Source organism: Heterodontus francisci, chromosome 28 (genome assembly GCF_036365525.1).
Source record: "Heterodontus francisci isolate sHetFra1 chromosome 28, sHetFra1.hap1, whole genome shotgun sequence".
NCBI lineage: Eukaryota > Metazoa > Chordata > Chondrichthyes > Heterodontiformes > Heterodontidae > Heterodontus > Heterodontus francisci.
This window is the reverse complement of record NC_090398.1, coordinates 11,521,142-11,530,865: the sequence shown is the minus strand read 5'-3', so window position 1 is coordinate 11,530,865 and position 9,724 is coordinate 11,521,142.

Genomic DNA, 9,724 nt, shown 5'->3' with positions numbered 1-9,724 from the left:
TTACATTTACAATAGAAATGTTAGGAGTGAACAAGGTCAATACAATAATGTGGAAAATGTAAATGATGCCACTCATAATTGTAGCATCCGCCCAGTATGAGTACAGAATTCAGGTTTATTCTCGAGAGAGAGGTCTTACTGAGAAAATGTCACTGACATTGAAATTATTGTGTTTTATCCACCACGTTATTTACTAGAGTCAAAGCTGCTGATGTAATGTGTTTGTTCAGGTAAGTGCAGCTAATAGCAATGACCAGGGGTATAACAGTGTCAGTGGAGACTTATCCCCTGTATAAATCAGGAGCCATTGGAATGGATCAGCTCAGAGTGCCTGCTGGAGCTGGGAATTCCAGGATAACAGAAGTCTCTGCTTCTCACAGAAATGGGATATCCAGTAATCTATCAGATAGAAGACATTTATTATCCTGTACTTGCGTCAATTGGAGTTCTGAGTAAGCCAGTATCTCAGCTGTTAATGGTGTAAATCGATATTAACTGTGCTGCTGCACTCGGTATTAATTCTCAGTGTGTGTGTTACACAACCGCCTGTTCTTTTCCAGTAATTTACTGATGTAATCTCCTCATTGTTTACTCTTTCCATCTTGCCGGAGCTGTATTAAATTGTATTGGTTTAAGTAACCCTGGCATCGTTGCTGGATTATTCTGTCTATTGAATGTATTTGAATCAGAATTCTTGGTTCGGATCAAAAATCAGATCATCAGGAGATTGTCATAGTTTCAAGACTAACTGGTCCTGGAATATTTTTATGATTCTCTTTTCACTGATAATGAAACATCTCACAGTCTCAGTGTTACAAGGGGACAGAACAATGTCCTCCATCCCCATTAATATGGTACAGTTTAACTGGGATTTCAATGTATTTATTCGTTATCACAGTTATAAAATATTATTTCATTCTGTGTGTGTCTGACGCTCCTTCAGAGGTCTGGCTACTGAACTGAGTTTGCTGCTGTCTCTTTCACATCTCCTTTGCTTCACTGTGGAGCCTTCACTGTCACTGGACTACCTTGTAAAGTAGGAAGTATTGCTGTGATATTTTATTGGTTTACACTCTATCAGTTGGAATCAAGAGTCTTTCCATTTATCTGTAGATTTTCAGCTGCTGCGCTGATGTTGGTGTTTTATTAATTAAACAATGTTCGAACGGTTTACTTTACAATTCCAGGAGACGGAATTTCAATGATGATGAAGTTTGTCTGGAAGAAGATTTTGATTCTGTTTAATCCATGCAATGTAGATGAAATGAAGAGTGTAGGTGAACAGGTGGAGATTTGGGTGTTCTGTAGACACATTAAATTATTCAGAGGTTTCACCATTGAACAAACTGACTCTGAGAATAGAATCATTGAACACGGGGCTGGTGAACAGAACACAGGCACAGAATGTTAGGAATAAATCGTATGTGAAAAGTGGCATTAAGAAACAGTTTGCAGAGTGTGAGTACTCCAGAGAGAGAGGCATGGCGACTGAGAGAAGGAAGGGGAAAAGGAGCAGGGAAAACGAAACTGAGGGAAAGAGATAAGCAGAAGGAAAGGGAAAGAAACAGCAGTGTCAATTATTCACTGTCATAAAGTGCTGAAATATGCAGAACAATTAGTGAGAGAAACTGTGAGTTGAAGTTGACTGTTGTCAGATTGTGTTCATTTTACTGCTGGACTTGATCCTCTGTGTTTATTTCTGTCAGATTCCCATTTTGTTTTGTAGAAATTTCCCATCCATTACTCACTGGCTGAATAAACATCATAGAAAACGTTCTTCATTCATGGTAATTTAGTTAAATACTGCACTTCAAAATCTCTGTGACTGCTGAATTCAATAAAGAGCGAGGCTGATATCAGAAATATATTTAAATTTATATTTAATTGCCTGTACAAACTAAATGTACTGACTATATTGTATAACCAATGAACTGTCCTTCAACACCAATAACCACATGTATTATTGTTTGAATATATTATTTGAGTTGTGTTACTGGGATCTACAGATTAGATTTGCTCTAACACTCTGCTGCCGTCTCTCCCTGTGAATCTCAGCCTCTCCTCTCACTGTATTAAATCATCTGTCTTCTCATCCATTGCTTCAGTTTATCCATTTTCCCAAACCATCAGCTCCTGTCTCCCCTCCAGCATCAACAGGTCCTTTTGCTCTCCCTCCCAATCTCACTCATTGGCTCCACCTCCCGCTGCCTCTTCCAAATAAATAAATCCCAACCCTCAAATTCACCGCAGCGGCTCTCAGCCTTTTTTCCATATTGTACCAGCCCCTGTCGGCTCTCTGAACCTACAGCGACAAACCATCTGCACCTTCCACTGTTTCCAAACCTTCCCGACCACCAGTCGAGAGACAAATTCCTATTTAACCCATTGGATTCCATCTCTGTAAAACCCCTTCTCATTTCCCCACTGGCACTGCATCCTCACTCATTACATCCAGTCGATCCGGTGTTGACCATATTCACTTTCTGTATCAATTTCACAATTCATTATTGATAATTGTGTTTCAAATATTTCACTGTGACGAAGCACTGCCCAGGTCAATGAATCAGTTTTCACTGATCGATCCAGCAACAAAGCTGGAAATTTCAGCCCAGATCCTGTCAAACAGCTGCTTTGTCTCCAGGTCTGATCAGTAATTTCTCTGCTTCCTTTTCTCTCTCTTCCAGTTAACTTGGTGGCGATTGTGATCCTGTCCCGAGGAAAGTGCGGTCTCTCCAAATGTATCACTGTCTACCTGGTGGGAATGGCAGTGTCTGATCTCCTGGTCGTTATCACTGAGCCCATATTGATTTGGATTGGTTCAATTGATTTCCCAGATTTATTCCTGAACATTACTCCTGTCTGTTCTCTCATTATCGTTCTGAGTTCAGCAGCCATGGTTATTTCTGTCTGGCTCACAGTCACTTTCACCTTTGATCGATTTGTGGTCATTTGTTGTGAGAAGCTGAAAACAAAATACTGCAGCAAGAAAACAGCGGTTGTGGGTGTGGGAACAGTGAGCGTGCTGGGCTGTTTAGAGTCTCTCCCCTGGTACTTTACACAGGAACAAGATTACTTGATTGATAATGTTCCCATGGGTTGTGTCTTTAAACTGAGCTTCTTCACATCCCCCACATGGGGGGCATTTCACTTCTTTAATTACATTTTAACCCCTTGTGTCCCGTTCTTTCTGATTTTGCTGTTCAATGTTCTGACAGTCAGACGTATTTTATTCTCCAGTAAAGTCCGCAGGGGATTCTGGGGCCACAGCAATGGAGAGAATCACAAAGACCCAGAGATGGAGAATCGCAGAAAATCAATTATATTACTCTTCAGTATATCCGGCAGTTTTATATTGTTATGGGTGACACTAGTTGTGTTTGAGATTTATACACGAATTGCAGGTACTCAGCATTATTCTTCCTACACTGACCCTCTTTTTATCACACAAGAAACAGCAGCAATGCTGCAGGTTCTCAGTTCCTGCACCAACACGTGTATTTACACTGTGACCCAGACTAAATTCAGAGAGGAGCTGAAGAAGGTGGTGAAATACCCTCTCAATCTCATTGTTAAATTAGTGAAATCATAGAAACAGATAAACACACACAGATACAGAACAAAACAGACACAGACACATAAGCACAGAGAAACACACACACATAGACACAAGACGCACACATATACACAGACACACGGGTTCACACACAAAGACACATATACCAAACCACACAGACACACACACGCACACAAAGGGAGCGAGAGAGACAGACAGAGAGGGAGAGGCTGAGAGAGAGGGAGAGACACAGGGGAAACACAAGAAGACAAGACATAAGAGCAGGAGTAGACCATTTGGCCCATCGAGCCTGCTCCGCCATTCAACATGATCATGGATGATCTTAGAATTCAACTCCACTTACCCACCTCCTCGCCATATCCCTTGATTCCCTGACAGACCAAAAATCTGTTTATCCCAGCCTTAAATATATTGAACGATGGAGCATCCACTACCCTCTGGAGTAGGGAATTCCAAACATTCACAACCCTTTGAGTGAAGTAATTTATGTTCTTCTCAGTCCGAAATGATCAGCCCCTTATCCTGCGACTGTTTCCCAGTGTTTTAGATTCCCCGACCAGCGGAAGTAATCTCTCAGTATCTACCCTATCCAATCCCTTCAGCATCTTATATGTTTCAATGAGATCTCCTCTCATTCTTCTAAACTCCAGAGAATACAGTCTGTGTTTATTTAATCTCTCTCCTTCCCTCCGATCTGTCTATTCTTGCACCCCCTTTCGAATTGTATCCTTTAGTTTATTTCGCCTCTCCTCATCCTTCCGACCTGTGGAGGCGGAAGATGTGGGTATGGTTCTTAATGAATACATCGCATCTGTTTTCAAAAAAGAGGGTCGACGCAGACATTGTAGTCAAGGAGGAGGGCTTTGAATTATTGGATGGTATAAACAGTTAGAGATGAAATATCAAGGGGTTTAGCATCTTTGAAAGCTGATAATTTACCAGACTCAGACTGTTAAGAGGTGAAAGGCAGGAAATAGCAGAGGCTCTAACCATCATTTTCCAATTCTCACTGGTCACAGTCGTGGTGCCAAAGGACTGGAGGACTGCTAATGATGTACTGTTGATTAACAAGGGGGAAAGTAATAGACTGAGCAATTACAGGCCATCCAGCCTAACCTCAGTGGAGGACAAATTATTGGAACAAATTCTGGTAAACAACATTAATCATCATTTCAAAAGGTGTTGCTTAATCAAGCACAATCAGTATGGATTTGTTAAGTGAAGATCGTGTCAGAATAGCTTGATTATTTTTTTCCTGGGGGTAACAAGGTGGTTCAATGAGGATAGCAAATCATCACCGCCTTCTCAAGGGCAATCTGGGATAGACAATAAATGCTGATCTTGTCAGTGATGCCCGGATGCCATGAATGAATTTAATACAGTGTCAGCTCCTGTACGTGTACAGTACACAATGGGTACAAGGGAATGATTCACTCCTGTCTAGTACTGTGTGTCTCAGGGTCTCCAAATCTGTGTCTTTGTCACGTTTTAAGCACTAACTTTACATGAGTTAGGAGTCAGTCTCTGAAATAAATGTCCCAGTGCTGTGGCAACATAAAATGGTCACCGAGAATAAAACCTGAAATGCCTATCAGATATTTGTGGGTTATTACGTTCTGAGAGAGAAGAGAGAGTCAGACAGAAAGACAGAGAGATAACACAGTCCGAGATGGAGAGCGAAACACAGAGAGTGAGAGCAGGAATTTTGTCATGGAACATAGGAAGAGGAAGAGGCCATTTAGCCCCTCAACCCTGTTCTGTCATTTAATGATGTCATGGCTGATCTGTGATCTACCTCCATATACCCGTCTTGGTCCCTTATCACTTAACACCTTTGATTAACAAAAATCTATCAAACTCAGATTTAAAAACTCGCAAGTGTCTCAGCATTAATTGCCGTTTGTGGAAGAGAGTTCCAAACTGATACCACACTTGGTGTGTTGAAGTGTTTCTTCATTTCACTCCTGAAAGGTATTTAGACCACGTTTAGATTTCAGACTATGCCCAAAGTTATAGACACCGCAGCCAGTGGGAATAGTTACTCTCTGTCTACCCTATCAGTTTCCCTTATTAGCTTGAAAACATTCACCAAATCACCCTTTCCTGTTTATTACATTGCTGATGACACAAACAAATAGTCGCAGACTTCAACTCTCTGAGTAAAGAAATGTCCCCACATTTCTGTCCAAATTGGTTTGTGTCCTATTCTGGAATTGCACTCCCTCTATGGCAATAATATCCTTCCTAAGGTGAGGGGACCAAAACTGCACACAGTACTCCAGGTGCGGTCTAACCAAGGTTCTATACAATTGAAGCAAGACTTCAAAGACCAAAGACTGCACTCAAATCCTCTTGCGAAAAGGCTAGCATACCAGTAACCTTCTTAATTGCTTGCTGCAACAGCATGTTAGCTTTCAGTGACTTACTGACAAGGATACCCACGTCCCTTTGTATATATACACACACTAATCTCTTACCATTTAAGAAATAGTCTACACAACTATTCCTCCTACCTAAGTGGATAACCTCACATTTTCCACATTATATTCCATCTGCCACATCTTGCCCACTCACTAAGTCTGCCCAAATCCCCTTGTAGCCGCTTGGCATCTTCCTGACAACACACATTCCCACATAGTTTTGAGTCATCCGCGAACTTGGAAATACTACATTTGGTCCCCACATCCAAATCATTGATATAGATTGTGAACACTTGGGGCACAATCACTGATCCTTGAGGTACCCCACTAGTCACAGCCTGCCAACGTGAGAATGACCCGTTATATGATAGAAACAGCTGAAAAATGCTTTAGTCCTTTCCCCCGTCTAGACCACAGATATGAATAATGAGTTCAGAAGCGGGTTATTGAAACTGCTTCCACCCACACTGTAGCCGGTCATTTGCTATGTACTCAGGTATTAGACCCATGGAATCATTCAGCACCGACAGTAACATTTCAACTCAAAGTTTCTGCGTTCCTGTTCTTTGATGAAAGTGATGAAATTAGTCACACTCACTCTGCTCTTTCCGTACTGCCAGCATATACTTTCTTTTCATTTATTTATCCAATTCCTTTTTGAAAGTTACTATTGAACCTGCTCCCATTACACTGCAGGCAGTGCATTCCAGCTCATAACAACTCATTGCCAAAATATAAGCAGCCGTCATCTTCCCCCTGGTTCCTTTGTCAATTATCTTCAATATTCCTCCCCTGGTTGTCGACCCATCTGTCAGTTGGAACTATTTCTCCTCACCTACTCTAAAGAAACCATCATAATTTGCAATTCCCCCATTAAGTCTCCAGCTGAGCCCCTCTGCTGTTAGCAGAACTATCTAATATTCTCCATGTATCCACACGGTTTTCACACATATCATTGGTATCATTCTCATAAACCTTCACTTCGGAGAAGTGAATCTCAACTGTATAATCTTCTTGCCATCCCTGCTCCTGTAATCACGGTCCCCAGTCCCTCATAATCCATTCCCATCATTGAAATCCTACCAGCTAATCTCTCAGCCATCCCTCTTGCACATAAGTTAAATGATTCAGAAGGCCAAAGAAAGTACCTGAATTTATTTATGATTAGAGATAGTCAAATAGAAAGTCCCATGGAAACTGGAAGTTCTCATATGGGTGGAATAATAGCCTTTATCCTATGTGGGTGGGAATACAAAATTGTTGGAGGTTATAGTATAGCCATGCAAATCGCTGCTTAGGCCCATCATTCGCATACAGAATTCAATTCTCACAACACACTTCAGAAATAATGTGTGGCCTTTGATGGGTGCAACGGAGATTTACCAGAATGATGCAAGGACGAAAACTGTTGAATTAGGAAAAGAACTTCTACAGATTAGGTTTGTCTTCATTGAATGTAGAAGATGGAAGGGTGAAGTAACTTAGATATTTTTGGTGATTATAGCAGCAGATGGAGAAGATAGTGTTATGCAAGTGCTTCCATTCTCCTGCAAAGTCTACTAGGATAATTCTCGACATGTCCAGAACAGACAGCTTCTGAAACGATCCCAGTGACGCAGCTCCAGACCAAAAAAGAGACAACTGACTTCCTTCCATATCTTCCCTCTTTTTTTGTCAAGAAATAGCAAGTATTTAGCCAAAGTAGTCTCTGATTATATTTGACATTTGGCCTTTTGAGCTAACCTAATAACATGACTGTCTCCAACATTGTCTCTTTGTCTGTGAAAAGCAGGACCTTGGAGTGAATGTTCACAGCTTATGAGGCTGACAGGACAGGTGGATAAGCTGGTTAGGAAGGGATAAGGGAGACTTTCATTTCCCGACCAGTGGAAATAATCTCTCAGCGTCGGCCCTATCCCGTCCCTTCAGAATCTGATATGTTTCAATGAGATCACCTCTCATTCTTCTAAACTCCAGAGAATACAGGCCCAATTTACTCAGCCTCTCATCAAAGGACAATGGCAGAGAAGCTAAACAAATACTTTGTGTCTGTCTTCATGTTCTCTGTCATGCTCTGTGATCTTCCTTGAATCATTGAACACTGCTGTTTGTGGACCATTTCACTGTTTGCTGTTGAGCTGATGAAATTGTTTGATTGGCAGTGATAACATTTTTGGATCATTGTATTGAGTCTAATGGGTTGCAACTAGCATTATTGGGTGATTTCTCTCTGCAACTTTTAATTTTTAATGAAGCTTATCTGGGCATTAACCTGTAATCTGTTTTATATGTCTGACTCCACTCATTCTCCCGGGGATAAAGTTACTTTTCTTTGATTGTGCACCCAATTAAATGACTGTTTGACACCGCAAGACTTTTTTTTGCTGTTAACGTGTGCTGATCTCTCTCTCTCACACACACACACACATACAGCACACAAACACACTATCTGCCTTTCTCTCTGCCCACATCTATCCCGGACTTTCCCTGTCTTTCTGATGGGCACTCTATCCCTCATTCATTTTTCACACTTTCTGTACGCCCTGTGTCTGCTCTTTTCCGCTAATTTCTCATTTTCCTTCCCACTCCGTCTCCATCTCTCTCTTCTGCTCTGTTACTCTTTCCTCGCCTTTATCTCTCCATTTATCTGTTCCTCACTCTCAAACTCTACCTCTCCCTCACTCTCCACCTTCCAATCTCTTTGATCTCTCTTCACATCTCTCTATCACTCTCTCTCCATCTCTGTCCAATTGAGGAAATTCTCCCTCCATTTCTCGCCATCTCTTGATCTCTCACTCTCTCCCTATCATCTATTTTCTCTCAGTCTCTCCATCTCTCTATTATTCTTTCAATCTCATTTCTCTCTCTCTCTCTCTCCCCCCATCACTCTCTCTTTTCTATTTCCCTCTCTATTACTTGCTCTCCAACTCTCTTGCTCTGTCTGTTCATGTTGGCTCCCATTAACAGTTTGGGACAGTTCTGGCGGTGCAGGGTCCCTTTAAGAATCTGGTGCTGGCCCCTCCCCCACCCCAGTGGTCACAAGTCGCTCAAACCGCGGCTGTGCGGAGGCTGGAGGCAGCTTTTGACTCCTTTGACCTCCAAAGACGTGGGGCGACGCCGCCAATCAGGGCTCACTGACGCGAATGGAGGGACTGGGTGTCATCAGCCGCCATGTTTGCATGACATCGCCCGCCAGCCGCTTACTTCCGCAAAAAGCAGCGGAAAGGAAAAGGAGAAGCGGCTTCAGCTGTCGATCTCAATGGAGGAAAGTTGAACGTCTGAGCCGCGGGAGAATATAAAAAAGCGGCGGTTAACGCGCGCTTGTGGAGATGCGCATGTGCGGAGCCTCCTCCCAGAATGCAGCGCGGCCTGTACCGCAGAAAGGGGTGTTTCCCAGTCGCGCCGCATTGTGGGAGCCGCAGGATGCCATTGCCCCCTCATTAACTCAGTCAAAATTAACTCATTCCCTCTCAGCTCTCTCTCGCTCCTTTTCATATTGGAGACTGAAATGGGCTTTTTTGGCAACAATTACACCATCCCGGGTGTGATAAGATACTCTGTCCCTTCGTAAACCATTTCCCGTCCCTCCAACAGCTTGTGCCATTGCCCTATTTATCGGTGTTTTTTTCCCCCTTCTGATGTTGTTGAATTTTTAGTGGCTTTTCTCCTACTGAAATGGTTGCTGAATTTGTTGGTCTTTTTATCCTCGCTCTATCTCTCTCCCAGTGTC